At 41.2% G+C, this 26,376-nt stretch overlaps 1 long non-coding RNA gene across 8 annotated transcripts in view; it reads left to right on the top strand.

Annotated features, from left to right (window-relative positions):
* The window catches only part of LOC134558603 (uncharacterized), a 33,986-nt gene extending 8,280 nt beyond the window's left edge, over positions 1-25,706 (top strand). The window contains exons 2-7 of one of the 8 annotated variants that reach the window (XR_010082378.1): positions 8,365-8,547; positions 11,286-11,580; positions 15,029-15,104; positions 15,769-20,857; positions 21,903-21,967; positions 22,147-25,706. This is a non-coding gene — a long non-coding RNA (uncharacterized LOC134558603). Of the gene's footprint in view, positions 1-8,364; positions 8,548-11,285; positions 11,581-15,028; positions 15,105-15,730 lie in introns of all 8 variants that reach the window. The other 7 variants (XR_010082379.1, XR_010082377.1, XR_010082381.1 and 4 more) reach the window with 7 other exon arrangements.
* The last annotated feature ends 670 nt before the right edge of the window (positions 25,707-26,376 follow it).

Raw genomic sequence — 26,376 nt, forward strand, 5'->3', positions numbered from 1 at the left:
AACAATGTAGCTGAGGAGTCAGCAAAAAAAATGAAAAAAACATGTTAAAACCAAATTATAATTGCTGCCTTATATCTGACTCTTCTTCCTTTCCGCAGTCCTAATGAACTCTTTAAAGTTTTATTTATTTATTTTTTTATTTCTGAGTGACAGATCAAAAATAATTAGCAGAATCAGAAGCAGCCGGGAAGCTTGAAATAATGTGTCTAAATATTTCATATTGCTACTTATAATACCAGCCCTTCAGCTGTAAAAAGGAACCATTCCCTATTTATTCTGTGCTGGTTTATAAATACAGAAGGATAGATTCTTTTTTTTTTTCCCAGGGCCTGCCTCAGCAATGCCATAAATAGAGATTGAGCTATCAGGAGGAAAAAAAAAGAAAAAAAGAGAAAGAATAAAATAAAAACAAAACCCTGGACAGGAATAGAGACAGACAAATAAATGTATAAGTGCATCTGAACAATGTTACGTAGCACATTAGGAGTTGGTAAAAAGAAATTAAATCTATCGCATATTTATAACCTCATAATTAAAATACATTCTTATCTCTCTCCTCTGAAAGGTTGCAGCTTTCTTGGAAGTATTTTGAGTGCATATTTTAAACTCCATGTCTCGAATTGAATTAAGATGAGCTGTTTTGCCCAAGAGTAAAACCCTTGTTTACAATTTAATATTTAACTTTCAGCTGCCTACCCACTGTCATATCATTTTCTTTAGATTTCACCTCCTTACATTTGCAGCCTTTATTTAAAATGATGTTAGCTTATATCAAATCCTAATTTCTTATCATAAGAAATGAGTCACTATAATCCAAAACAGTCCCCCTGGTCTGATCGAGTTAAATTGGATGAGAATCTTTCACATCTAGAGAGTTAAACTGGAAACTTTAAAGCAAAGAGATATCAGCAAACAGTGAAAAATGGTACATCTGCTCTCTCTTGACAAGCTTGCATTATATCACATGTAAGGAAGCCCAAATTTTTGAATCTAAGACCAGTTTTAGTTTTTAATAGGAAATAATTACATGGAACTTTATTTCCAGAGAGAATGTCCCTTCCAGCTACAGTGTTTTGCTTTGATCTAAGTATTAACTGGTAATAAAATAACCATATTTTGGATCTTAAGCATATTGATGCTTAGAGGAATGTTATGCTTTCAATCAAATTTTAACTTTAGATTATCCGAAGGTATTCATCCTTCTTTTGTCAGAAACCAATTTGCTCTCTTACTCCTACAGCTACTCACATGTGGTTTGGTACACTTTGTTATTTTATGGTGGAATTTGCACTGTCGAGGTGGAAAACTTTTAGGTGGAATGAGATCATGTTCCAGCCTGGAGATTTGGGCTGTTTCTCATACAGGTCCCCACTCCAGCCCTTCTTTACACTTGTTGTGCACCACCACCATCGCCCACCTCCGAGGGCGGCCGCCGCCTCAGGATTTGTGTTTAAAATAATCAGATTTTTTTAAAAATTATTTTTTTTTCTTTATTTTTAACCTGGAGAATCAATCATTTGGACCCATCCTGCACAATTAACCTCCCCTTTATATTACAGCCCCAAGTGCAGTAGTTCATAAAGACATGAAAAGGACATCCCAGTCAGCAGGACCCGAGCCCAGGCTTGTCACAGAGTATAAAAGGAGAGAGAAGGGGAGTTTTTATCTCTTTGCCCCGCCAGTTCTTAATAGTTCTAAGTTTCAGTGTGACAATAAAACAGTTTTGATAACATAGCTCATGGGTTTCTCTGCCACATAAAGTTTTCTTAATAATAAAAAAGAAGAAACTTTATCCCTGCTAAATTAAAATAGGGCAGATGTTGGATATGGTTCATATTAGCCAGCCTTTCACCCCTTTGCCCCTGGCACTAAAGTTCTGACTTTTTCTTTCTACTATGTCTGTTTCTAACTGAAAGGTATTATTCCTGCCCTGGCTCTCTTCTTCTATTTATTTTTTCAGTGTCTAAAATTAAACCTATTCATTTAGTAATATACATTCTATTTCGCATTGCTAAACCTGGCCGGAGAGGGGAAATGTTTTCCAAAAAAGTGATGCACCACTGACCTTAAAAGAAAACATGAAGCAGGGAAAGCTGTTCTTAAAAGGTTTATTTCTAGAGAATTTTGTAGCTCTGTTGACATTATAGGGATAATGGCTGTATTGCAATGGGCTTTCAAGGCCCAAGAGGTTTATGTTTTCTTCTGACCATAAGTCTAATAAAATTTTAAAGGTGCACAAACTCTCATCACTTTAGATATTTAAAACTAGTTTGAAAAACCTCTTGGGAAACATACATTATGGTGGATAGCCCCACTGAGAAAGCAGGGGATAGACAAAAAAAAAATGCCCTGAGTCCAAACCCAAATAACTCCCCCCCTCCAGTTTTTTTCATGCTAGCTCTATGAAAATCCTGGCTATTAAACTCCCAAGGATAGTACAGCTCTTTCCTCCAGGGCTGTGCAGATAGAATTTATTGTCCATTTGGAATGATCAAGTTTAGGCTAATAAAAGGCCCTCTGTAAGCAGAAATGCCCAAGTTGATGTTTGGCAGAGTTTTCAATGGTGGAGTTTATACAGGACGGGGGCTCTGCACTATTTGAAATAACTCCCATCCCAGCAGCTGAAGATGATCTGACACACAAGTAAACGTTAGCAGGCAGTGACTGAAGGTTAATCAGCCCTGCTTTCTGAGCTGGGGGCTTGAAAGCAGCAAAAAGTGAAAGCTGCTTTCTCTAGCCCTTCCCTATGCTAAGGTGCTGCTAACTTTTATGAATTTTTTTCCTCCCTCCCTCTTTTACTATCTGTCTTTGTGCCTGAGGGCCAGTGAAAGAACACTGCAGATTCTAGATTGCTTTCAGAGTTTCCCTTTGCTGATGATGGATTACCATGTCAATTTAAACGGCATAGGATTAATTTGTTTCAATGATTTCTCTTTAGGCTGAATGCCAGTCTTTTTTTCTATCTCTCTTCTTGCTCTTCAGAAAAAATAATAACAATAATAATAATAATAAATCCTTAAACCCCCCAAACACTTTTGAGATCCCATGTTAAAAAGACAATAATAGAAATAGACAAGTTAGGTGTAATGTTGCAACACAGTTGTAGGTTTGAGTGTTTTTATCTCGTTCTAAGGGGCTGCAGCATACAGTCAGTCACATTAAAATGAAATTGGATCCAACGTTTATTCAATAAATACTTGTCTTGTAGGTAATCCAGAACAGAGTGCTTTTGACACATAAGGACTTAATTTGTCTTGGATAACAAGTTATTAATATGGCACATTTAAACTTGCCACCTACAATAAGGTCATTTAGATCTATAATACGACTCACGAGAGAACTTCATAAAGCCAGAAACAAAGTTTGAAACCGCCTCTGAGGCGCGGAGCAGACGCACGGCTCACGGTTTGCTCTTTTCAGAAGAAAGTTCAGAGCAAGTAGGAGCCACCCAAACCCAAATGGTGTGCATCTGCTCCTCTTTGAAAGGCAAACGTAAATGGAGCAAGGAGGGGAGGGGAAAAAAAAAAAACCAAGGAACCCAAACACACATTTTTGAATGAGTAAGCTTTAAAGCTGTGCTGCGTCTGCTCGCAAACTCATCGCAGCTTTGAAAGTGAAAAAACAACATTTGGTTCAGGGTGGAAATTCGCCTGCATTTGCACCCTACCTCTTCCATGTGCTCTGCAATTTACCCGCTTTTAATAATAAGTGAGGAAGTTGGAACATAATCCACCCATAAATGTTACTGCTGTAATTTGACTGCCCTGTGTTTGTTCATGCATTAGTTGTATGTGTGAAGCGAAGTGGGGATGGATGCTGGGCATCCCTGTGCAGCACGAACAGACAGAGGTGTTTGGGATTTCAACACCCAAACATCCTGCAATTGTTTCCAGTTTTGGGGTCTGAGGTTTCAGACCTGTCCCAACCCCATGGTGCCTGCAAGAGGAGGGGAATATTGTGGGAATGCTGCTCAGGACGTGTTTGGTGACTGGCAATTCGGTCTCCACACTGTGTCCCTGAGCTTTGTTATTCTGCTTTTCTGTACTGAGCTCTTGGTTGCTCTTGCCCTGGCAGATTCTGTCTCTTGAAGTAACTAAATCTCATTTTTAAGCTATCCCTGGGAAAAGGATGTTACACATGAGTAGAAAAATGCAGGCAAGAAAGGCTAATTGAATGAAAAGAGAGAATTAGGTTAAAAATAGAGTACAATCTAGTATCACATTTTCACTAGTGTAACCTGAAATGAAGGTGTCTCCAAGTCCCCAGTGATGCCAGAGTGTTTAGATGTTGGGCACAGATGGAGACACCTATTGAAATGTGTCTGAAGAAGATTAATAGGACTTGTCAGTGTTGGGAAAGCACTGCTTTGCTGTAAATTTCTACTAGCACAAGATGAATTACCGATGAATGCTCAGTTATCAACCCCATCACTATCATTGGACACTAAATCAAATTGAGCAGTTATCTACAATCAGAAAATTTCTTTTAAAAGTAGGCATGCACCTTTAGGCTTAAACTCTTTAATAAGACAATATCCTTGATGGTATGTGTGTGTTCACAAAGGGATATGATTTAAAGTTTCTATACAAAAAGCTTCTGTTCGGAAATGAACTCTAAGTTCAGTGTGAAATCAGCATTGTCAAACAATAGAAGATACTCAGAAAATGCTGGTTATATAATACAGAGTTCTGATGGGGGCCTGATCCAAAATGGATTTTCATGCGTGTCATTAGATTTTGGATCCATCCCTATTTATGAGAGGCTTTTTTCAATCTCTGCTCTGCCTTTATTTACGGTGATGATAACCCCCCCTTCTCTCTACCTTAAGGCCTGGGCATCCAAATCATACATTAATGCAAAATAGCCATCATGACTTGGGATATATGTATAATAATAATAATAATACCACCTCCCCAACATATTTAGGAAATTACAGCTTAATATAATGAACTGTGTGATGAAAGAGTCAATGAATAATATTTTAACTGAGAGTATTTCTTTCTCTCCTTTATGAAAGGGGAAACTGTCACAAGCAAAACTACCACAAGCATTTACCAGCCCACTCCTGAAGAATACTACCTGCATTTGCCATCTGACGCTGCTGATGACAATGATATTAAATAAGCATTACATATTTTTACTTTCTAGGATTTCTTTCCCTCTCACCCAGGCACTGCATACTTTATCCAAGGAGATTTATCTTGGTGTGTTTTCCAAAGTCAGTTTTTCCCTTTTATTAGAGACAAGGGGAGTAATTTGTGTTTAGGGAGGGAGGCAGGTACAGAGCCTTTATCTGATCTGTGTCCCCAACCACCACCACCTCCTTAACCGACGGCAGATCCCCACTCTGGAGGGGCTGGCCCTGTCTGGGTTACTTCTTGGCCAAGGAATGTATCCTTCCCTTCACCTCCACATATCTCACCTGTGATGCACGCTGCTTTTTGAGAAGGGAACAATGCACTGTTTACCACTGAGCACAGTTTCAAAGCCTTTGTGCGTTTCTCATCTCCAGCCAAAGCTTATTATTTACCACCCTAAATATTCACCAGGGTAAGGGATAGCAGGAGGGATTTTCTTCATTTTTACACCCCAATTTTCACGCAGAAAAAGCCCTGCATTAGGACCAGATTCCAGTCAGATGGAAGTTATTAACTTTGAGCAGAACGGGGCCGATTCCAGCCAGCCACAGCCTGTGCCCTTCGAGCACAGTTGCTTTGCAGCATCCCCGTGTTTATTTTTTTCCTTTGGAAGGCATGATTCTTTAAACATATTTGTTTTACACAGAGCAGCAGTTGAATCCTAACTTTTTTTCCCCCCCTCCACAAACACGTAAAGAGAATATTAATAGGGAATATTAACAGAGGTGAGTGCAGCATGAAGCTAGTTAGGTTGTAGTAGCTGAGAAATATGAACTAGTGAACATAATCCATAAACTCCATTTGGTTACTATAATACTCCAATCTGTATTTATTACAACCCCACTCTGATGCTTATACAACTGCAATTGCTAGATTTATACACTCTAATGGTTTCACAATAAGAAAAACCTGTGTCTTTATCTTTCTTTTCCTGTCCAAAATAACCCCTTCCACATATACTTCAGGCTTCTCCGGACCTTGTCTGGGTTTAATCACAGGCTTTGGGACAAAATGTGCATTATTAAGAAGTATAAATATTTTCAGAAGCAATCAAAGGGTTGAAAGATTGATTCGGCATGTAGATTGGATTTAATTCGAAGCAGCTTTGTTCTAATGAGGACTACTGGGATACAAAGACGGCAGCCGCTTATGGCCACCAGTTGGGAACTTCGACTGGCTGCAGCAACCTGTCAAGAATTCCAAGAAACTGCCCGGTACTGAACAGAGAAGTGCTGGGGAGGACGGTGCTCTATTGTTTGCAGCCTCCTTCCGAGGCTGGGTTAAGGTTTTTTCCTTATTTTACCATTTTTCCCTATTTTACCAAAATGACAATTCAGCCTCTTGCTGCCCACAGGGCCAAATCCTGCAGTCACTCACTCAGGGAAAACCCCCATGGACTTTGTGGGTGGCTTTGCCTTGAGGGAAATGTGGCAAAGCTTGGCTGAGCCTCAACTCCAGCCGGTTTGGGAGCTGTGTAACAATTTGTCCTGCTCCCAGACGTGGTTGCTTTCGCAGTGACTTGTTCCATTTAGTTTTGCTACCTGCACTTCTAGGTGTGATGGGGACCTTTTTTGAGTAGGGAGGTGTTTATCCCTCCCTACGAGGGAGAATCACAGCTCTGTGAGGGCTTGGGAGCTCCTGTCCTTGTTGGGCGACCCAGCAGAACTGCTGGACCTGTGCTGCTTCCCACCTGCAACGTCCAACAAAACACTCTTGGGATGATGCTGAACCCAAGGGGACCCTTGGCTGCTTTCCCCTCAGACTTACAAAACCCCAGCAGTAAAATGTCAGCGTGGGCTTTGGGGGAGTGTCACGTCACAGGTACTTGGTTCCCTAAACGCCGAGCGTACAGTCGGAATCACAGGACATACAGGATCAAACACGGACCAGTTTCTCTCTCCCCTTAGCCCCCCCTTGCCTACTTTTGTCCATAAAAGCAATAGAAAGAGAGAAAGCTTGAATTTTCTGAACTGTTTCACCCATCCACAGCTGGAATTCCAAAGCGAAATGAAAATGCCTTTAAAATCAACCCTACATGGGAGCCTGAGAGAACAAGTTTTCCTTTGTTGTAGGGTATAGTATTATTTGCTGTAGGTTTTTGATATACATTCTAAATTAGGCCTGCAAAGGAATGCTTCATCTTTAATTCATCACTCTCAGCTGAAAGAGATTAGCAATGTCTAGCACGCACCCTTCGTATGGTGCTGACCTCATCAAGTATGGCCTGAAATTAATTAGCCTCATTCATTCCAAATGGAAAAGGATAATGGAGCTGCATTTTAGAGATGACCATCACAAATTGTATGCAGCATATTTAAAATCTTTCCCCCCTCTCTCCCCTCCCCATTTTAAAAAAAGAAAAAAATCTGTGTAGATTAAAATTCTTTCCAGAACTTGCAATATGTCGGAGTTATCGAGGCAGTAGGAGCAGAAACCATTCCGTTTTTATTTGTGGAACTGGGAGCCACATTTTGTATGTGTGGCTGTAAAAGCAGCAAGCCTGTCTTAATGGCAGAACACCTGGAATTAATTTGATATTTCCAGGTGCTCTGGCAAACTGGGACATCAAGCACTTGATGTTTAAACATTCTTCCACTGGCTTGCTTAAATCAATATGAAAGTGGTGTCCCTTTGTCATTCATACATGCAAAGTGCTAGCACAAACTCCAGCTTGGCTTCAGAGTCCTACATCACTCATAATCTAATTAGAAATCAGAGCAGAGCTGAAGCAGCATTCTTTGTGGATTCTTGGGCAGCAAATAGGGATACTTGTCTTTTGTTTCCCTCCTCGATTGCATCGTTCACAAGCTTTCACACCACATCTCTAAAGGTGGTTAGGTGCCTCAAGATGTTGACAGGCATGAAGGACAAGATTATTTAGGTGCCTAACCCGGGTGATTTCAAATGGAATTAAGCAACTGGATGTCACTGGGCTGGGAGGGGGGGTGGTGGTGGTGTGGGGATCGAGGGGGGCACAAAAAAAAAGCGGCCAGTGCATATTAAAAGCTCTAATTTGTTGTCCTAAACTCTAGCAATGTGGGCAATGTTTTTCCAGGGTAAAATTGCCTGCAGGGTGCCTTTGCTGGAGCCTGTTAGTTCCTCCTGAGGTCAGCGGGTACCGGGTGCGGGGCATCGCAGCCTCTCCGAGCCAGGCACGGCTCTCGCTCTGCTCCGGCTGCTTCCCAAGAGACAGGGACAGTAAAGAGGAATTTGGGATTTCCCACAGGAATCTGGAAGATGCCCATGCCCAAGACAATGGTGAGGATTGGGCCAAAGTCCAGATCCAGCCTTGATTCCTTCATCCAAGTTACCCTGTGTTGACCCACGACTGCTGATGGAGGCCAGAGACGTGGACCTGCCCCTCTCCTCACTGCCCTGCATCAGATCACCAGGAGGACCTGAGAGTGCTGTGAGTAAGAGATGCATTTTTTTTGTCACACCAAACAGTTCATTGCAAAACTTCAGATTTTGAAATGACAAGGTCATAATGGCTCATATCTGCAACGCTGGGGCTTGGGGAACATTCCTGCAGTTTATACCCAGGGAAAACATTTTGTGATATGTACTATAATCACCTCATACCCAGAAAAATAGAGAATTAATTATTTCTCTTTTAACACAAACAAACATTCGTCTTTCAAAGACTCCATTCATTAAGAACTGCCATTGAATCCAAGATTGAACCTATTGTTATTAATCCTAAATGAATTCAAGTTTGTCTATCATGAACAAAGCTGCTCGCCATCTGATAATCCAAATTTGCTCAAGAAAAAAGAATGAGCAAATGTTAGAAGCAGCAGGTGAAATCATACCGCAGTTATTAAGCCTTCTTTCAGGGGAAGAACAGGATAGATTAAATTGTTATGTTAGGCCATGTTGTGAGTCCACGTCAATTTTGTCTGAGATCTTATCTTAGCTCAGAACTGTTTCCTCCTAAATGAAACTAAACGTTGAAGACATGAGAAGCATATTGACCAAAAGATTCAAAACTTTGGATTCAGCAGACTTCTGATCTTTTGTCCACAGAGTATCGAGTTGTAAAGCTGTGGAATATGAAATAGTCATGATTATCTTCAGCTTGCCCACTTGTCATGCTGGGACTCTGGCACAGATTTTCCTTGCTGGCTTTTTTTCAGAATCAGGCATTGAGTTTGCCTGATAGCTGGTATCATTTGCCACTGACCTTACAGACACTGGTCCTATCCTAATATTAAGTCTCATGCACCAAGTGTGGGCTGTAATTCTGCCTCTGGTTCTCTTAAGCTCTCTTTTGCAAACACCATTGTCCAAAAAAGCAGCAAACAAAAATCTTACAATCAAAACAACTGAATTATGCTGGTCCTTTGATCAGCTGTTATCAAGCACAGGCATTTCTTGAGATTCAGAAATGCAGTGTAATTCACCTGGGATAAGAAATCAAATTTAAAAATGAGCTGAACAGACGTTTTTAGGAATAAGTAAATTTCTAAATAAACCAGCTTTTTAATTCCACCTTTTCTATATTAGAACAAATCAATACTGTCTGCACTTGGAGAGGAGTTTCAACTGTCATAATTAAATATCATCCTACTTCTTGCAGCACAGCCAAACAAGGACTTTTACTCCTGACACAAGGGTTTCCTCAAGTAGGGACAACTTACTAACTTATTACAGCAATGATTTAAGATCCACATCATATTTTAGGAAACAAATCTCTACCAAAACACACAGCACAATTCATCCCTGGAGTCAGAGCACTGAAGAGATGGAGTAATAGAAGAAATAATATATTTTAAATTCTTTTTAAATACAAACATAATAATGATACATTAAATAATGTGATCTACCCAGCCGGACTCCTAATTCTCTACATGGAAACCTCACGTTCATTCATCACTTCATTCTCTTCAGCTGTAATGTTGGGTTTTGGTAGACACTAAGCCCGGGCCATGAGTTGGAATGGGAAGGGGAACAAGGACAGTGCAAGGCTGTGTATTAGCTTAGACAAGTAGGATGTCATTGCCAGCCTGAATTTGTTGATGACACCAGACATTAGGCAAATAAATCTTGAGCCACTGAGGCACGGGTTTGGTGACTTTAAGTAATGACATCCAGGAGGTGACACCGTGGATTTAAACCAGCAAGTGCCTCTGGACAAATAATGGCCACTTAGCCCTGACCACAAAATAACGAGTCAAAATGGAGATTCACCTCTCCCCTGAAGAGAAAGATTTTGGTTTTCCCTTATTCTAGTCTCATTTCAAATGTTCAAGAATCTGGGTTTGATCTTCTTTGAGGACAGGGAAGGACTTTTGTCTCTGAAGAATCAGGCTCATGGAGTTGCTTGGTCAATTCCCATTTGCACCCAGCAAAGACCATGGAGATGTTCAATGGTACAAAAAGGTATCAGCTCCCAATCTGGGGGCTGGGTGTGAGGCTGGGCCTTTCTGTGGGCTGAGGTTTATTTCCATTTGTACCAGATATTGGTGATCTGTAGTGATTTCACCTGAATCCCTGGACTTTGCAGGTTCAGATGCACATGGTGACTTCATGTGCTGAAGTGAAAACAGAAAGTGTGACCAGGAGCCATTGTAGTTCTTTGTCCCAGCTAAACAATTTAACTCCCCTTCTGCAATGTTTTCTTGCCATACATCCTAATTCTACCATCCCTTTCCCCTAATAGCAACATAAATGAGTACTCTACAGGTGTAATTATGGTAATAGTTCTTTTACTGCAAATACTGGAAGCTTGTAACCTGTAATTCACTTTTTCTGATAGTCTCCTATTCTAACACTAGACATGTTATTTTAAAATGTCTAGGACCTGAAAGCTAAATTTATAGTGATAGATAATAGTAATGGAAACCAAGCATCCTCCTTAGTTCAGACTTTAGAGCTGTGCTGTATCTCTTGGCCAATTGTTGCCTTGTTCACCTAGAAATATCATACCCACCACTACCACGGTAATTCAAATATCAGAGTTAAGCAGAAGGAAGCAAAATACATCTCAATTTGTTTATTTTAAGGTACAAATCTATGAAAACTCAAGACATACTAACATGCAATATCTTTTTATGAATTATTCCATAGCAAATTCTGGGGCAATTATTGTTTTTCCACAGTGAATCTGCCATTTTTCTGATAACATGAGCTCCCCTTCTTTTCTAGGTACGAACCATCACAAGACTGTGATTGGAAAGTGTGGGGACCAAGCACTCAGGGAGGTGGCTGATGCAGCTGGTTCCTGGCCCTGGGCTGTGGGTCAGCTCTTGGACATGGCACAAGCCACCAGAGGCCAGAGGAACATTGTGGGGACAGTTTCTGTCCTGGCTACTCCTCATCAGTGCTTCGAGCTGCACAAAGCCCTGAGAACCAAGGCAACACGAGTGCTCCACCAGGGATTTGCTCCTCTCATGGTCTGCACCTGAAGCACAGCACAAAGTTCCACCCTTTGCTTCTGCAGGTAGGAGCTCAATCTAATTTACAGATTTAGTTTTAGTTAGAAGCAAGGCAATAATATTAAACTAAGTCATGCAAATGGTCGCCCTCTTCTAGACATTGTTTCATCATTTTCTCTCCATTTTCTAGATGAAGCAGCCAGTATGAGGAGGGCATGCTGGCACATACCCCACTTGATAGCTGAAAAGAACAAACTGACAAATATTTTTAATATGCTACAGCTTATCAACATCCCAGTGAATAAAGGGCAAATGAGATTTTCCACTCATTATTTGTAGATCTACATGGAGATGCTGATGAACTGCCATTTAGTCCAGAGACTGGACAGAAATAAATCACCAGATAAAATACAATATTCCTAGTGAAATCCTTTATGGAATGTGTTCTTGCCCCAGACCCCTCCTGGAACAGGCACAGTGATGCTCCCTGAGACCTGGCAGCCCCTCTAAGTGAGCATATGGCCTGCTCAGCTCTCACAGTGCTGGTGCATGGTGAGCAAACACGCTGTACTGTCAGAGCAAACAGGGGGCTCTTTAATAGCATGAGATTCTGTGCCTGCTTCAAACTCCATCACTGCTCCAGAAATGGATTTCCCTTCTCTGCTGGAGCGTGCACAGTTTGCAGGTGGTGGCAGGAAAAAAAGTGAGAGTCTCCTTGGATGGTGTCTGTAACCATCTCCCATAAAGCTGTAATGCTGTGGAAGGCTCTTGATGTGTCAGAAGTTGCATTTTCTGGTGATGCTACATCACCTTCTCCATTCTTTTGAGATGTCCCCTGATGCATTGTAACTTGCTCAGTAATTGGAATAGAAAGAGGGACCTGAAGGTAAAAATCCCGATGTTAATCAAGGCTGGCAAAGGGCAGAACATTAGCTGCAGTAATTGTTTTTCTGAGGGAGTCAACAAAGCCAGGCTCGTCTGCACTACCAAACAGATCTGGTCCTGCCTCTGTGCTCCTCACACTGGCAGAACATTGCCCTGAAATCACTGGAGCAGGGATTGGGCCAGGAATGAGCAGCTAAGTTGCAAAGCAAATTAATTCCTGCCAAAAAAGTTCAGCTATGCTCAGAAGTATGTAAAGTGTCTGATTTGAGAAGTGTCAAGTAGCATTTGTGACCAATTATCCAAGATGAAGGGGGCAGAGCTATGTTTACATGTACTAATCTTCAGCCAAAGTTTGAAAACTCTAATTCATGGACACGCATCAAATTTCCTTTCCAGGCTTGGCATTTGCCTGTACGCACGCATGCACATTGCTCGGGGATGACAGGAAAACATGATTACCACTTGCAAATAATACAAATAAAAAAAAAGAAAAAGAAAAAGCCAGAAGAGCTGCCATGCAGCAGCAGCCTGGTAATTAAACCTATACTGTGATATGCAAAAAGAATTGTGGACCACGGTATGAGTAAAATAGCTTTATCAGCTGTGCTGAAATATGACGTGTGGTGTGTCTGTGTTGTTATTTTTCCACAACCTGTGAAGCCTTGGGAAACGATCTACACAAAAGAACAAGAAGTAAAAGCTGCCTCTGCCATCTTCTGTTTAATTAACATAGGTATACCAATTTAATGCAATTAATCAAGATAGGAGGGATTAAACAGTAACTCAGCTGACAACGACAGTGTTAGCATTGCTGTGGCATAAGAAGGGCTGCAAAATGAGAGTGGTGACTGGGAACACTGTGAGGGAGAACAAGCTGGCTGCAGTTTGGGGAGGTTTATGCAGATGTACTGAAATTTAGGGGCAGCTGATTTTTCATGTGGCCAAGTGTTTATCTGCCCCTGCCCTTTCCTTTACCCTCTCAGACCTTCCAGGGTAATCCCCAGAGTGGCAACAACTTCTAAAGTGATTCCTCTTTCTTCTAACAGATTCCTGATGCTAAAGGTCTGACCTTAAAATGAGCAGTGCATAGGGCAAGAGTGGGTACTGCAGTGAGCTTCTGGCCTTCAACCCTTCCAAATACAGCTATTTTGGTAACCAGAACAGTATACTCATGATGGGTGAGGGAACAGAGCCTTCCAGTGCAGGGCTTCTCAGCACATTAACTCTATCAGTGCTGGATTCAGGGTCCTTATGCAAGTTGCCCGTGTCTGTTTAAGACCATAAATGCAGATTTAGAGAATTCTGCAGCATTCTGTAACTTCATGGTTGTGCTTTAGTGCCCGATGCACCTAAAAACTGGGCTGAGTCCTGTGGATTTCCACGTGGCTCTGGGAAGGACTGTAATCACATGCTGCTGAGAGTAGCTCAGACTTGGATTTCTTGTTGGCAGGAGAGGCACAGCCTGGTTTGCTACAATGCAAGTGTCCTCATTAATGTTCCTCAAGCCCTGATGTCCTGGGACCGCCGTGGTTGGCTCAGAAGATGGCTGTGTTTTCCAGGCTCATTCTCTTGTCTTCAGAATGTTAAATTGGGTGATAATGAGTAGTAACTGTGTCCTTTTTTTATGGTGAAGTTGACACTTGCCTTCTAGTAAACAGACACAGAGATGACCCTCCTCATTTCGCACAGGTCACCAAACAGCCCCGGAGTGGTCGGGGTTATTGGCCATTTACCAAACTCTGTTTGACTTGGGTTCATGGGTGAGAGATGAAAGGCTCTATATTGCATTACCAATCCCTGGGGCCAGCCAGTCTCCCTGAAGAAGCATTTCATTTAGCAAGGCAGCTCCTGGCCCATGGGAATCGGAGATTTGGGAAAAAGAGGACACAGTTTCAATTGCAAACGTTTCCTGAGGGCAGATGTCTTAAAGCCACACAGAAACTCACTGCTTCAGTGTCACAATAGTTGCTCCAGGACACTTAATGACCAGCAGATTTTCCCCTTTAATTAATCTCCCCTTTTTCCCAAGAAAACATCCGTTAGGTCACTTGCGGTGTTTCTGCCTCTGCCCTGCTGTTTTGTCCATCTCCTCAGGGCAGGGCCATTGCAGAAGTTGTGAATTTTTACCTTTTCCAAGAGCTTCAAAATTGAAACAGATGAGGTAAGGAGCCCTGGTATCACACTTCGAGGTGTTGGGCTCTTGGGAGGAAAAATGACTACTCCTGAAGTGTCCAAATATTTTCCTTACCCTAGAGCAAAGATGTTGACTGATTTTCTTGGTTATAGTAGAGTGGTCACTGCTATAGAGGTAGTCCAAGTGCTGTGTTTTTACAGATAATGGATTGATGGCTACAGCAAGAAGAATATCTGGTTCAGACCAAGAATTCAACCCAGACTTGTACTGAATTTCCTATGATCAGAAAATCTAGTGTTGTTTCAAATTCATTAACACTGATTAAAATCCCCTTCCAGTTTCCTCCCTTACTGTTTGTGATGTGAGTCCTGAGACATTCAGAAGTTGCATTTGTCATTTGATAGTTTTACATCATGGTTGCAATAGTGCATCTGCCAAGTCAGCAGGGTTTTTTTTTTCTGTGTTTGTTTATTTATTTACCACTCCATTTCCAGCAAGTTCTTGTTACCCAGTCCTTGCTGACAAGAGGGGAAGAGGCAGAAGTCAGCTCAGAAAATGAACGACTGGAAGGTAAGTGAAAAGAATAGTAAATGCAGGCCATTCATGTAACAGGATCCAATTCATTTTTATGCCAGGGAGATTTTTTAAATGGGACTTCTCCCAGCGGAGAGCTCACAATGCTCAAGGCCTGTTTCACTATAAAGACAATACATAATTATTCTGGGCTTATTATTATTTTTTATCACTCGTTTTCCAGTTGCAGGGAGTGAGGGCAGAGATGAGATCAGGACCCATTTTATTGCTGTGCAGCACACGAGGCTGCAGGACCCTGTGGAGGCAGGTAAATGCACCCAGGCCCGGGGTTCAGGGCACAGGTCTGAGATGGGAGAATCCATCAGCAGCCAAAATGGGAACTCAGCCTCCTGAGGCCTTCAGTCCTGGGCTCCTGCTGCTCGGTGCTTTCAGCATCTTTTCTTTTCACACTTATTTTGAATCATCGAAATGATGAATTGAAAAAATGCCATGTCATTTGAAGCACTCTTTATTGTATTTACAGGAAACAGATTATCTGTTCTCTCAGGATAGTGGAAACTGAGTATGATGAACTCATCTGGAGAAAATGTGGGTTGGGTGTGACAGAGAAACTTGTGTTTTATACCGCAGTGACATCTTAATTTTTGGTTTTGGTATGACAGACTCAGTGATACTGAACTGTCCTGGTTCCTGCTTTCAGGCTGGGGTCATGAGCTGCATTTGGAGGAAGAAAATTCCATGCAGAGATGTGACTCCTGTGTGAATATTGTGCCAGGGTAAGAGAAATTTTGTTCAGTTTGGGGTTTATACAATATGTAAAGTCCACATAAAGTCTGTTGTTCATCCCAGCCTAGTTAAACTACATTTGACCACCACTTTTTCAACCCAGTAAAGTGTACCTGAGTACCACAGCAACACCTGCTCTATTTATATATGAAGATTATTTTGCCAGGTCAGCCCTTTAGGATTTAACATTTCATTCATGAAGGATTCCATAACACATGCCTAGTTGTGCTCTCTCTCTACCTCCTGATGATTTGGGTGATTTTCTCTAGCTAATTTATATTTTAATTCGTTGTAACACTTCTTTACTTTCTAATTCGAACAACTGAGACTTAAAAAAAAAAAAAAAAAAGCTAAAAAATAACTCTCAAAGTCTGAATGGATACTCATAATTTTCTCTTCAGTACTTGCAGGTTATTTTAGATGACATTTTCATGTTGACTGCTCTCTGTTAGTTCTGCTCAGACAGAAGGGAGTGGATCATGTGTTATAGGTTTCTTTACAGATGAAACCTAGACTGTCCTAAAGTCCAGTAACTCCTCAACACCAGCAACTCCCACACCCCTCTGTGCTCCTACCATTCCTTTGAACCAATTTATTTGTTCATTTGGGCTTTAATTGCTCAGATGCATTCCTTCTTGCTGCAACAGCAGGGGTATAGGAAGGGGTGTTTGAAACCACGCAGTCATTTCCACCCTGGATTTCATGAGGAGTTATTCTTGTCTCAGAGATGACGCATTCAAATATCCCTCTATGGATTCCAGGTGAGTTAGTCACATTTAGATGCTTCCAAGTAATACACAGAAAGGTGCTGAGAAAATGGTGAGTCTCTGCCTAGTTACAAAATAAAAAAGAAAAAAAGTGCTCAGAAAAGTAGATCTGAGCAAATTACATCAGTAGCCCTGAAAATATTCTAAAAAGACCTGGGGCCAAAGGGCTTTTACTTTAAAAACTGTAGGGATGCTCAGTATTTACTTTACTGACTGACCCATCAGCTGCTCTCTGTCCCTAGAAACAGTTCAGGAAATAACTGGAAGTATCTGAAGACATAAAAAGGATAATTAAGTTTCATTGTGGAAATAAGAGGGTAATCTGTCCAGACAAATCTAGGACCTAGTACTGAAAGCCACAGTATCTGAATATAAAAAATGAGTAATTTTGAAAGAAGATGTCTATCAGGACTGTAAATTCAGAGAGTAAAAAAGTAGCTTTGCTTAATAGACCATCTCTCTCTCCATCTCCCTCTAACTCATTTTCTTATTCTCTTTCTTCCTTTTGTGTTATTGCAAAAAAGTGTGTGCAAAATCTGATACTGAGAATGCTTTAGCTTCATTTCAATCTTCTATTCTCAAAGTGTTTCATTCCACTGGGAAGATTCCCCCTGGGAGATAACCTCAGCCATGACTGCACGAGGCTCGTGGGGTGACTGATTTGCAGAGGAACAACTGTATTTTGAGGTGGCTCTGAGGCAGCCAGCTCCCCACACTGCTGAGGCTCTTAAAGATATTTTTGAGCTGGCATGAGAAATCACCTGGGACTCAGAGCAGACCACAAGTGCTTAGGACAGTGTTTTCTCTGCACCTTTTTTTGCTGAGCAGGATTGCAGCACTATAAACAAATGTGAGTTTTGCCTCATTCTTAGGTCCTGTGAGTTATGAAAGCCCACTCCAGATGTAATGAATGTATAGATCATTTTGACCAGATCATAATCTATTAGTAAATAATGCTCTCTGAAAAATGTATAGGTTAAATAAAGAACTTCTTGCTACTATTGCTGTACTGGTATCAAGGATTACTGTGGAGGCCAACATGATCCTGAGGCTTTGTGCTACTGACATTTAAATACAATGCAGAATGAACTGCAGTTTGGTTTGGTTAGCAAATTCCCTTCTGGATTAGGATATTCAGGATTTACACTGCTGGAAACAGAACCCAAAACTCTACAAGGCTCCACCTGTGCCTTGGCTTCAGCTCACTCACACCCTCACTCATATTTATAGAATTTTTCCATTAGATTCCTAATTTTGGTGGTGATATTAATTTGCAAATCACACGATACTTTTCAGAATGAGTAGAAAGCCCTGTAACACCTATGACTTTTCTCCACTATCCCTGGAGGAAGCCCAAGGGTACCAGTCTAAGACCTAAGGCAAATTGTCAGCACGGTCTATAGGCCATGGGAAGGTTAGGTTTAAAGAAGATGTCACTTTAGGGACATCTGTGTGACACATGCTGCAGTGTCCAGACATTGGAGACTATGTTTTTGCTCTAAATCTAGAGAGGAAGTCACTAGGAAAAAAAGGGAAAGAAGCACGGGGGAATAAAAGTACTTTTGAAAGAGAAGAAATCTACATTTCAATGAAAATCCTTTCAAGGCATTTCAAATAAGAGTCTGAGAGAAATAATTACAAAGTTTGGAGAGAAAGAACGTTAGCTTTGATATCTTTTTCTTCTATGAAGCAATTAAAATAAGCAATTTTTCAAATACTAAGCAGAAAATTACTAATGGCTGAACCCAAAAGCTTTCATTTCCTTCTTGGGGCCTTTATTCTTCTAAAAAAAGACAAAAAAATGTGAAGGTGGTTTTCCAGATAGATTAATGCATAAAGCAGTCGCTAGTTGGATGTCATAAAAACTACAGCAGCATAGAATAGCTGAGATTAAGAGCTAGATTTAAATCATGCAACAGTCCAGTTAATATCAATGTCTAATTAAGAAATGCATAAGAAGTCTGTAATGTTGATTTGATGGAGAAAAACTCTAATAGGGTTTCTTTTGGAATTTTCCATTTCAATTGCTGTGTAGACTTTTAATGGATGTCCTATCCAGTCTTTGGTATTAGCAGGAATGATCTTCAAATTAAAACCAAGGCCTAAAATGGAACACAGGTAGACAAATTAGCTGGTCTGGGAAGCAGCCTGGGTAGAATGACAATGTGAGCTGAAGCCGAAATTTTAGCACAAATAAAAGAGAACAAACGTCTCAAATCTGGGGTGGAAACCCTCTCTGCTTCTCGTTTGAAACAATCCAAAACCCTGTAATTTGAAACAAAGCAAAGTTAACCCATTTCCCCACCTCCCTAAGCCTGCAGAAATCCCTGACAATTCGTACTTAGACACCTAGGCCACTAAGCACTATTAATTAGTCTTTTTTATTTAAAAGACTTTCCATAGTTATGCATATTAGTCGTGTGTAGAGGTGGGTTCTTCTCTGCTTGTGATGGGATTTGGAGCACACAGGTCCCTGTCACCCTCAACGAGCACCATTAATCTTCCCCTCCTCTCTGGGTAACTAAATCTCTTAAACCCCTGGAGCAAAACTAAGCCTGTGGTGTCTTCTGTGTCCCATGGATCATCCAAGACGTTTGGTCTCTAGATATGAAAGGGGAAGTGGTTTTGAGCACATCACTAATGCCCTGAAGTTGCTAAAAGGAGAGCAGTGTAGCTGTGAGTATGCACAAATCCACTTAGCAAAGAAGGGGAGAGCACACTGCTGGGTTAAAGCAGCAGTGTGTTTGTTATCACCACCCTGTTGTTGATCCAACAGATCCAGAGGGAATGATCTCAAGGATCCAGGAAGGTGGCACACTCAGAGTAACCCCTCTGACCAATGCACGTGGGGGAGTAATTTGAAAGTTCATTAAAATATAATACATTAAAATATAATACATAGGCCATGGCAAAGCAAGGCATGTGATTCCATCTGTTCACATGTCTTTTTCCAGTACTAAATCCATCCAGAGACCTTTCAGAATTAAGTCTTGTCTCTTCCACAGAGAGTGGAAAAGATTGAAGGTGAAAATCAGAGTAACCCTAAAATTCTGCCACTTTTGTTTTCATTGCCTGAAATTTGCCTCATGGTCCAAATTCATGCCTGACATTGCTCCATTGATCCATGAGGCACAAATAGGTCATATTAAAGAGTGATACCATCGCCCTGGGGGGTGCCCCAAGGATTTTTCTCCTTGAAAGAGATGGAAACAGAGATGTTCTCAGTGAGGCATCTGCCTTCTCAACGGTACAGGAGCTCTAATGTGGGGATACTCAGGCCATCAGAGGAGCCTGGGTTTTTTTACCCTGCTCTTCACTGTAAGACTGGGAGGTGCCATGGGTTTGGATGATGCTAGAGGATTGCTCAGGTGGAGTTCTAACAGGGTGCTTTGCCTGCAGCCTTTATTAGATTTATGCAATTCTTAGGAAAAAAACAAGGAAATGAAGTAGGCTGTCTTTTGCAAACACATGCAACAGAAAAAAACCCAAACCCTAACTTGTCCAACAACTTGAGAGCCACAAATTCTGTTACAGTTTTGCTAAATGAGAGCAATATTTCTCTTTTCCTCTACAAAACTGTCCTTTTAGACATTACTGCAGTCATGACCTCACCTGTGTTCCTGGATTCCTTCTGGAAAGATTAAAATGAACTAATACACAAATGATCTCATCACAGCATAAAGGACATCTTACACAGGGGGAAAAAACTAATCAGGAGAACTTCAGTGCTGCATTTGCAGTAGCAGTAGAAAAAGAACTGTAACACCACTGTGAAAAAGCAAACTAAAGGTACAATGCCAGAGAGGCATTTTTCCATCTTATAAACCATTTGGATTTGTCCCACCTGATCCTGCTTGTCACACTGGTCATCCTCTTACCTGTCTCCACATCTATCATCTTTCCTTTTTTCCTGCCTTTATTTACAATTTCCCTTGTCTCTTCTGTGCCCTTCCTACCTTTTTAATATTTCTGGTAACTTTGAATTGTATGCATTACTATTCTCAGCTACATCCAAAGTGCATTTTGTAGAGTACTTACATACCTTACACAAAAGTATTCACACATACTTCATCTGCAGTTTATGTTGTTCTGGGTTAAGAACACCTTTTCTATATTTTCATACAGCTCTCAGGCCAAGGGGTCATGGATGATGACAGCTCTCATCTGCTTTGGAGCTGTTGTATGTTCTAAGAGAAATCAGGAAGATGAGTTGGGGGAGATGCTTTACCTTCTCTGGTAGGAGAATCTATAAATTAACATTTATGTAAACGAGGCTCTCCCCACATTTTTAATGTTGTGTCACGTTTTGAGGCTGGAAAATGGAATATCTGGGAAACCAGCTTATACTCAAGGTCTTTTTCAACACAAGCTTTACTATGATCTTCAGAACATGATATGAAGAACGATGATGAATCAAACAGAAGATAAATGCAGTGCTAATAATGCAATCCTATCTCTCGTGCCCATAGGTGCTCCTCAGCTGTGCCTTGAGGTGACACCATTAAGCAAGAGGTGCCAAACCGGTTCCCTCCCAAGCTGAATGTCATGCAACTGCCCAGGGGCCCTCTTTGCAGGGGTTGCACCCTGACTTTTCAAGCTGCTGTGGCCCCTTCCCACCCTGGCAGGAGGAGCTGAAACTGCTCTTTTACATCTGTGACATTTCTCAGGCAGCAGGGAGGGCAGAAGGCATCAGGCTGTAGGGAGGGATCAGAGCAGGCACCTTTAGACACTGGCAAAGAGACCTCCAGGGCTCATCCAGAGGAAATGAGCTCCCATGGTGGTACAAAGGATGGTGGTGCCTTTCTATCCATCCAACAAGATTTGCTGCTCCTAAATGGGGGAGCAAATATATCCAACCCCAAATGGTCTGCAGTAAATAGATCTGCTTCAGAGCCCTGAGCAGCGATGAGTGTTGTAGGATATTTGCTGCAGCATTAGGAAAGTCCAAAAAGCCCAAGGAGCAGTGCAGAGCATCTGTCACCAGCAAGAAAATACCATGTGAATAGCTGTTGTAATTCCTGTCCCCAGCGGCCTAAAGGGAGGCACAGACTTCCCAAGGCAGAGAGGACCTGGAGAATTTGGGATCTTCAGTGAGATCTCTCCAGATATCCTGCAGATTTACCAGGTCAGCTCAGTCCAGGCCAAAGTTGCTGGGAAAGGTCCTCGGCTCTACTCCAAGTTCAGTGCCCTATTGATTGGAAGAGGTATTTATTGTAGATCAGGATCTTGAGCCAAGACAGCTGAAGCTGCAAGGACTAAATTGTCTATTCCTCACCTACAGAAAAAACAAATGGCCAGTTTTAGCCTAATCATCACTTCTGCCTGAGAAAGGAGCAACTCTTTGAGGTAAGTTCCCTGGGATATAATTCTTTCTTTCTAGGTTAAAGAAGGGCTGCAGCTAATACATCTCCCGAGTCATAATGTGGATTTGCACCTTTCCTGTTAAATATAGCTGGTTTATGTCCAAAGAATCCTTTCTCTCCCTAATGCTCACTCAATTGTTACAACTTCTGCATTGGTTGCAGGTGTGAAATGCCAACTGATCCACGCTTCTCCTGCTGTCAGCAGGGAGCAATGTGTGTCAGAGGCCTCATTCTCAGAGGGGAGGTCACCCAGATCTCCATTTGCACATCTGCTTTGCACAACGCAAAACTCTGGAGGTCTGAAAAGCTCCAGTGTGCACAAAATGGGATGTGATCACTGGGGGCCATGCAGAAGGAAGTGCTTTTCCCTCTCATTTATTAGGCAGGGCATAGAATTTTTCCCTCTGTGCAAAATTCTTCCTGCATTGCAACAGGTGATGTTTTACTTGTAAGTTCTATGTTAATAAGGAAAAAAGCTACACTTTGAATTCCACGAGAAGACAGGATACCAAGAGGTTAAAAAAAGAACCTCACACACTAGGCAGCTTCAGAAAGATGTTAATATTCAGCATGTCCCTGCTTGGAGAGTGCAGACACGAAGATCAGGAAAGTGCCTGATCAGAGCTCCTGGAGGGGCCGTGCTGCTGGAGCCTGCCTTACACAGGGGCATCCTGGTTTGGTTCTGAAGGCTTCCAGAGGAGCTTTCAAATGTTTCTATTTCCTGCTGTTAGTGGGTTTTTTTCATACCTTGGAGTAAGTCTTCCGATGGTAATGTGTTTGCAGTTGATGCCTAGATAATGGTTCTTGCTCAGGGGATCTCTAATACACAGTATTTTGTGCTTTTTACATTTTATACGAGATCAAAGACTCATCCTATATGTACATATATGCCTAATTCTTTCTTGATTCCAGCTAGAATCTAGAATATCCCTCAGTATCTGCCATAAGAATGCCCACAACTAAGCTATACTGAATATTTTTTGGTCTTAATACATTTGGCCTTTTAATGTCATATGTTTACTACATCATGATTCTGGTTATTCTGCACTTATAGGACATTTTAAATACATGCCTTTCCCCTGAAATTTACACCAGAAATTCAGAAATTTCATCTTTGATCAGAACAACTTCATTACCTTCCTGAGCAATAGGAATGACATTGATTTCCCTGGGCTGTACATTGTGGACATGCTATTGTACATGTGTACATCTGGCTGTACATGTGAACCCATGAAAAGAAATGGGGAAAGGGATACTGATTTTCTTGGAATGAAATACAGAAAATTTGGGCTTGGAAAACATTTGTGTATAATATGCTGAAAGTTTAAAGAAACATTTTTAAAGAAACATTTTCCAAGAGCATGCCTGTTAGTTTTATCTTCATTTTTGCCATGTATAATTATGAGAAACACAGACAACTCATAAGAGTTTTTAGTTTCTGTTGAGAATTGCCTTTTCCAAGACAATTCTGTACACTATTACTTCAGCCCACTGGGTATCATGTAGGGAAGGTGTAAGATTATGCACACGGATATTTCTGTCTACCACTTATGCGTGCTGAGACAATATCAACTTATACTTTCTCCTGTCATTGGTCCTTATTCCATGGAGGATATTCTTAATTACCAGCAAGACAATTTGGTAATATCATGTAAAGTGTAACAGCATAATTTCTGTGATGATTTACACCTGCTAAGGATCTGAATACTGAATTTTGAAACATGTTTTAAGTTCAGAAGAAAGAGTATTTTTTCTACGAGACACTATTTCTATTTTTAATAGAAATACTCTCTATTACTTATTTATTGGCACAGCTCTTCTAAATGAAATGGAGCTTTTGAACAAAAATACACCATTTTTACACATTCTCACTGCCCTGAAAAATTTAGAGCACACTTCTGTACTGGATTAAATCAACTTGAGTCTAAATGCCTAAACACTATTTTTGACAACTGTGCATGAGGGACGTGCCTGCACAGGGATTCTAAAGAATAAAAACCCTAAAAATATCTCAGTTGCAAAGAAAATTCCCTGTATTCCTTCTTACACTGCGTAATAGTGGTTATATATATATCTCCTTTAACCCTCACAGGTTTATCCCCAGTTCTGTTGGAAATGATTGAAATTATTCCATTGACTTTAACAAACTCTGTTTCCTACTGGATTAAAGGTGATATTTGTGCGTCGGATTTGCTGGTGATGTCCTGCTAATGAAACAGGTAATTTTATAAACATGTCAGGGAGGGTAAGTGCCCAATAAAAAGATGTCAGATAGAGATCCACAAATTAGAGTCTATTTGTAATGGAAATAAAACCAGGAATTCTTACTATGAGTCATGAATTTCTTTATAATTGCTTCCACATTTGGGGCAACATTTTCCTGGGTTGTCTACAGAAACCCTGCATTTCTTGGGGCTTTTGAGTTATGATCACAACAACACATCCCATTTCTGATAAAAATTACTTACTTTGGGAAGGATTTTTTTTTCTCAAATTGCTTTTCTGAGTCTTTATCTACAACTATTTTGTTATCCTCCTCCTCATTTTCTGTTTCTAATATAAAAACAGGAGTCATCAATTTAGAAGAGCAATAAAACTAAAGAAAATTCAGGCAGAACTGTAAAGCACAGTCTATTTTAAAGTTCCAGCTCAGATAATAAGACTCTGGTTTGTGCAGCACCTCACTCATGGACTCAGTTTTCCATAGTGCATTCAGTGTTGTAATAATGCAAATCAAATACAATTTTAATAACTCCTTCCATTAATGTTTTAAGACTGCAACACTTATGAGCATGATTCTAATTGCATGATTTTGCTACAGGCAAGTTTTATAGATCTGCCTGATCTTTGGATATTTGCACCGTTTGGATTATTTTAAATAATTAATTTTTGGAAGCATTTCAGTCTCAGTAACAACAGTTGGGTTTGATAGTGGTTGTCTTGGAGTAATTGCATGTATCTGCTTCCATGCCAGGATAAACTAGATAAATTTAGAATTCTTTGGAAGGAGGTGGCTGAGGTTTATGCCATGGCAAATGTTATGGACAACGTTCTTAGGAGGGGAATAATTATAGACTGCGTTAATACAAAGAGAAAAAGAGGTTTAAAGTTAATAAAATTTTGTCATGCAGCACAATTAGTTAATTAAATTGCAGGACTTTCTGCCAAAAGAATACCAAAAATACAATCAACTTAGAATACCATTAAAGATTCTTGTTTTATGCAACTTCTATTGCCAGTGTCTAATGCACTGAGTGATAGCAACAAGGAAAATACGTCATGAGAAGAATTAGTTTGATTTCTGACATTTTTCTCTATATCTGCTGGTAGTTTCTGCCACAGGGGCCATAGAATCATGGAATCGTTAAGGTTGGAAAAGACCTCTAAGACCATCATTCAACCATTAACCCAACACAGCCACGTGCACCTCTAAACCCTGTTCCTTAGCACCATATCCACACGTATTTCTGAACACCTCCAGGTAGAGTGACTGCACTTCTTCTCTGGGCAGCCTGTTCCAATGCTTGACCACCCCCTCAGTGATGAATTTTTCCCTAATATCCAACACAAACCTGCCCTGGTGCAACTTGAGTCTTTTTCTTCCCATGCTGTTGCTTGTTACCTGCAGGGAGAGACCGGCCCATACCTGGTTAGAACCTCCTGTCAGGGAGCTGTAGAGAGTGACAAGGTCCTCCCTGAGCCCCCTTTTCTCCAGGCTGAACACCCCAAGTTCCCTCAGCTGCTCCTCAGAGGAGATGGTGAGGGGCTTGCAGGACCTCTGGTGTAACCCAGCTGCTGTTTTTAGGCAGGGTAAGCAGTGGTTTGAAAGCTTGCTCCTCTCTCCAGAAACCTGTGTAAAGCCTCAGGCTTTCCTGTCATTGTGCAGAATGGGATGAGGAAAATGACAGGACGTGGGAAGAAGGTGTGTGGGGCAGCAAAATCACAAAGAAAGCGTTGGCTGGGTGGCTGGTGAGGGCCCTTACCTTGACACTGTCCCCAGGGTTCCTCTCCAGTGGCAGGCTCTTGGTTCTCCTCCTTGTACGTGCTGTTCTTCCCCTCGAGCATCACTTGAGATCTGCAGCAGAGGCTTCCCTCCTTCAAGATGAACAGAAACACCAACACAGTCTTGCCCACTCTTGATTTCACATTTCTTCTCTAGAGAATTTACTCCAAATTTTGCTCGTGACAAATGCCCACACCAGGCTTGGGCAAACAAGCATTAAAAGCAGCAGTGGGAGTTTTCATTTGGGGATTAAAGAATAGCTATGAACCCAAAGTTGCTAACTGTGCCCTGAGAGATGATTTATTGCCTGCAAAAAGTAGCATGTTCTTCAGTGAATATGGCTTTGCCCACCCCAACAGTGCAGGTTTTCCTGTCTGTTTGGTTAGTTC

Source organism: Prinia subflava, chromosome 15 (genome assembly GCF_021018805.1).
Source record: "Prinia subflava isolate CZ2003 ecotype Zambia chromosome 15, Cam_Psub_1.2, whole genome shotgun sequence".
In the NCBI taxonomy this organism is placed as follows: domain Eukaryota; kingdom Metazoa; phylum Chordata; class Aves; order Passeriformes; family Cisticolidae; genus Prinia; species Prinia subflava.